The sequence below is a fragment of the Mastomys coucha genome, unplaced genomic scaffold (assembly GCF_008632895.1).
Source record: "Mastomys coucha isolate ucsf_1 unplaced genomic scaffold, UCSF_Mcou_1 pScaffold12, whole genome shotgun sequence".
Lineage (NCBI taxonomy): Eukaryota > Metazoa > Chordata > Mammalia > Rodentia > Muridae > Mastomys > Mastomys coucha.
This window is the reverse complement of record NW_022196894.1, coordinates 56,562,977-56,568,206: the sequence shown is the minus strand read 5'-3', so window position 1 is coordinate 56,568,206 and position 5,230 is coordinate 56,562,977. Positions and strand designations below refer to the sequence as shown.

General features: G+C 38.5%; 1 non-coding gene across 1 annotated transcript; it reads left to right on the top strand.

Moving 5' to 3' along the window:
• Positions 1-517: 517 nt before the first annotated feature.
• LOC116086680 lies at positions 518-581 on the top strand. Its single transcript, XR_004117054.1, has one exon. It is a non-coding gene; the product is annotated as a U7 small nuclear RNA (small nuclear RNA).
• The last annotated feature ends 4,649 nt before the right edge of the window (positions 582-5,230 follow it).

Sequence of the window (5,230 nt, the reverse complement as noted above, 5' to 3'; positions counted from 1 at the left end):
TAATGACTGATGTCAGTAATCAATCCAAGAGACACCCACCCAACAAAGATAAACTGAGGAATCAGCAACTAAAACTTCAGTTACCCTAAGACCCAAATGACTAGAAGACAGCCTTCTGAGTTCAAGGTCAGCTTAGGACAGATTGAATTTAGGTCCAGGTATGATGAGAATAGTGATCTCACATCCAGATTCCAGTCAGTTTGTTAGCTTATTGTCTGTATTATAAAGGTGGGCAGATTCCCAAGTTCAGTTTAGGTCCAGGCATAGTGAGAGTAATCTCAAGATAGGATCCCACCCAGTTAAATTTATTGTTTATGCCTACAGATTCAGGCAGATCTCTGAGTTCATTTGATATATTAAAAACCAAAGTGTACTCACTGTCTTTTTCTGGGAAATAAGGGGCTAAGATCATAAAATGCTGATTTATGAGATAATCAAAATGGAATGTAGGGTAAATGACTAAATTGTTATGCAAGTAAGACTGGATGTTGGTCTTCAAGAGATTAGCTGTCTGGAAAACTATTACAGTTTTCTTTTTGAATTTATCTGGCAGGTTCTCTGACTTCAGTTGGAAAACCCAATAACTTTTTTTCTAGCAGGTTTTCTGACTTTGGTCAGGAAACTCATGGGCCATACCTGGAATGGTACAAAAGCAGACTGAGAAGAAATAAGGGCGCTTCAGTCTCAGCACTGGTGGGCATCATGTTGCAATATTATCTTATTGCCTTTTTCTTTTCAATCTTCATTCTTTCCCTCGAGACCCTTTTGACTCACTTTTGTTACCCTTTTGGCTTTGTCACCCTCCAAAATTTTACCAGATACCTTCAACAGCTAATAAATGTCTTGAGTAAAGTAGGTGGATAAAAAATTAACTCAAAGAAATCAGTAGTATTCCTTTATACAAATGATAAATGGGTTGAGAAATAAATTTCAATCAGATATAGGGTTAGTGAAAATCTTTTCCCAATCTGTTGTTTGTCATTTTATTCTGTTCAGAGTGACCTTTATATTACAGAAGCTTTTCAGATTCAAGAGGTCTCCTTTATCAGTTGTTGATCTTAGAGTCTTAGCCATTAATATTTTGTTCTGGAAATTTTCCCCTGTGCCAATGTGTTCAAGAGTATTTCATCCTTTCTCTTTTATTAGATTCAGTTCACAAATAATATAAAATATCTTGGTGAAACTATAACCAAGCAAGTAAGAGGTCTGTATAACAAGAACTTCAATTCCCTGGAGAATGAAACTGAAAAAGAACTCAAAATATGGAAAGACCTCCAAAACTCAAATATTGGTAGGATTAACATAGTGAAAATGGTCATCTTACTGAAAGCAATCCACAGATTCAATGTAACTCCCATCAAAATTCCAATACAATTCTTCACTGGCATAGAAAGAACAATTCTCAACTTCATTTGAGAAAACAAACAAAGAAACAAACAAAAAACAGGATTGCCAAAACAACAATTCAGAGCAATAAAAAAGAATGCCTGGAGGAATCACCATCTGTGATCTCAAGCTGTACTACAGAGTAATATTGATAAAAACCACATGATATTGTTACAGACACACAGGTTGATCAATGGAATAGAATTGAAGGCCCAGAAATAAAATCACACATCTATGGACACTGGATCTTTGATAAAGAAGCCAAAGCCATACAGTGGTAGAAAAGGTTTTTTTAAAAATATAGTACTGGTCTAACTGGTGGTCTATATGTAGTAGAAGAATGCAAATTAATGCATATTTACCACCATACACAAAGCTCAAGTTGAAGTGGATCAAAACTCTCAACATAAAACCAGAAAAACTGAACCAGGTATGCGGGTGAACTAGAGAGAAGCCCAGAGGACCAAAGAATTAATTGAAATATGCAACCACTGGAGGTGGGAGTTGGGGGAACTGCCAGAGAGTCCCAGAGACCTGGTATTGAGGAGTTTCCCAGCACTAATTGTGGGTGACATCAGGTGATATGGAACCTGAAGAGACTACCTCCAATGGTTAGACAGGACCCTCAGTAGAAGGTTGTGTACACTAATCCACCTTCAAAATTTTTGACCCCAAATTTTTCCTGTCTAAAAGAAATACAGGGACAAAAATGAAGCAGAGACTGAGCAAATATACACCAGTGTCTGGCCAAGCTTTCAATCTGTTCCATGGAATTTGATCTTGCTTAACTTCATGAGTACATAAGTACATCAGCCCTCTTGTGTATAGAAGACACTGTTTTCTTGTAGTCATTTACCAGCTCTGGCTCTTACAGCCTTCCCATCTTGTAGATTCCTGAACCTTGAAAGGAGGAATTTGATAGAAAGGAGAAATTTGATAAAAGCACTCCATTTTGATCTGAGTGCTCCAAGGTTTCTCACTGTCTGGATGCTCTCCACATATTGGTCTCTGTGTCAACTACCATCTATTGCAAGAATCTTCTTACATGAGTGTTGAGGGATTCACTGATTTATGGAAATAGCAATGTATCATGAGAAACAATTTTTCTATGATAATTTAGCAGAATAACAGTAGGAATTTCCTTCCTAGGGCCCATGACCTATCTAATTTCAAGTACTTGACATCATAAAAGCAGTATCTGGTGTTAGTTCCATCACATGGCATGGCTCTTTAAATCCAAACAAAATGTGCTTGGTTATTCCCATAGCATTTGTGCCATTATTTTACTGGTGTATCTGAATCTTGTAGTGAGGTAATAGTAGGTCACAGGACTCATACTTGGTTGAGGCTGAAAATTATTTTCTACATTTATACTATATTCAGTACCATGAATACTAGTCAGTAGGGTTAAAACTTCTAGTTGGAAAACAGTTCCATTTTTCCATATTCCATGATGGAAACAAGTGGTATCTTTGGTCATAAGATCTTGAATCAGGTTTTGGAGGGTCTCCAATAACATTGGCAATGTTCTGTAATGTTTACCAGGGTGGGGCAGATCCAACAAGATAAAACTCATTTCTTCACAGAAACTAAAAATCCTCTACAGCTTCATACAGAAACACACACACACACACACGAACACGCACACATGAACACACACACATTAAAAGGCTAGCAGGCTAGCTACAACAATCCTGAATAATAACAGAACTACTGGAGATATCATCATCCTGGATTTTAAGTAGTAGTAGGAAGAAATAGATTGGCCTTGAAATAAAAATAGACACCCTGATCAATTGAATCAATTTGAAAATATAAGACACAATTCCACAAACCCAAAGATATCTGGTTCATGATATAGAAGTCAAAAATGCACACTGGAAAAAATAGCATCTTAAGCAAATGTTACTGGTCAATCTGGATAATGTCATTCAGAATGAAAATAGAATGAGTCCTACAATCTTACATAACACTAAACTCCAAATAGATATAGTATCTTACTATAAGATCAGACCTCCAGATTCTGATAGAAAAAAAGAGGAGAATATGCTTTATATCATTGTTATAGGATAGGACTTTCTGAACAGAACATTGGTAGCAATAGAACTAAGACCATCAATTAATAAAGAGGATTTTGTGAAGCTGAATACCTCCTTATGAGAATGGGTGCCATCACTTAAAGCAAAATTATAGCTTACAGACACAGGAAGGATCTTTTTGAATTATACCTTGAGTAGATGACTCGACTAGTATCTAGAATGTATAAAAAGCTTAAACACCTGGGCACCAAGAAAAGTAACCCAGTTTTAAATCATAATACAGAACTAAGCTGAGAATTCTCAAAAGATGGTATGCCCTATCTATCATCTTGGCTGAATATTACTACTGCAATATAGAAATAATCTTGAACACTTTTCAGACTTACTATTTTGACCATGTCATCTTCAATGTCAAGAATGTCACTTTCCAAAACCATTTAATACAAAAATACTCACAGGAGGAAATATAGAAACAAAGTGTGGAGCAGAGACTGAAGGAAAGGCCATCCAGAGACTGCCCTACTTGGGCTTGCATCCCATATACAACCATGAATCCTAGACGTTATTTTGGAGGCTGGGAAGTGCTTGCTGATGGAAGCCTGATATGGCTGTTTCCTGAGTGGCTCTGCCAGAGACTAACAAATACAGAGGAGGAAGCTCGCAGTCAACCATTGGACTGAGCATGGGGGTCCCTGATGGAGGAGTTGGAGAAGGGACTGAAGGAGCTGAAGGGGTTTGCAGCCCCATGGAGGGAGCAACAGTGTCAACAGGCCAGACCCCCTGGAGCTCCTGGGGACTAGACCAACAACCAAAGAATACAGATGGAGGGACCCATGGTGCTAACCACATATGTGGCAGAAGATGGCCTTGCTGGACATCAGTGGGAGGAGAGGTCCTTGGGCCTGAGGGTGTTCAATGACCCAGTGTAGAGGAATGTCAGGGTAGGAAGACAAGAGTGGGTGGATGGGTAGGGGAGCACCCTCATAGAGGCAGGGGGAGAAGGAATGGGATAGGGGGTTTCTGAAGGGGAGACCTGGAAAGGGGAAAATATTTGAAATGTAAATAAAGAAAAAATCCAATAAAAAAAAAGAAAATGAATCTGCCATAAAACATCTGAAAATTCAACTGTCCAGTGGTAGCACGTGAAATAGTCTAGACCTTTCGCATGCAAGTTAATGGACTATAAAAATCTTGTTCAATTTCCGGAGGAACCGCCAAACTGATTTCCAGAGTGGTTGTATCAGTTTGCAATCCCACCAGCAATGAAGTAATGTTCCTCTTTCTCCACAACCTCTCCAGCATCTGCTGTCACCTGAGTTTTTTTATCCTAGCCATTCTGACTGGTGTGAGGTAGAATCTCAGGGTTGTTTTGATTTGCATTTCCCTGATGACTAAGGAAGTCGAACATTTCTTTAGGTGCTTCTCAGCCATTCGGTGTTCATCAATTGAGAATTCTTTGTTTAGCTCTGTACCCCATTTTTAATAGGGTTATTTGGTTCTCTGTAGTCTAACTTCTTAAGTTCTTTGTATACCTTGGATATTAGGCCTCTATACCAGAGGACCCAGCTATACCACTCCTGGGCATATACCCAAAAAAATACTGCAACATGTAACAAGGACACATGCTCCACGATGTTCATAGCAGCCTTATTTATAATAGCCAGAACCTGGAAACAACCCAGATGCCCCTCAACAGAGGAGTGGATACAGAAATTATACATCTACACAATGGAGTACTACTCAGCTATTAAAAACAGTAAGTTTATGAAATTCTTAGGGAAACGGATGGATCTGGAGAATATCAT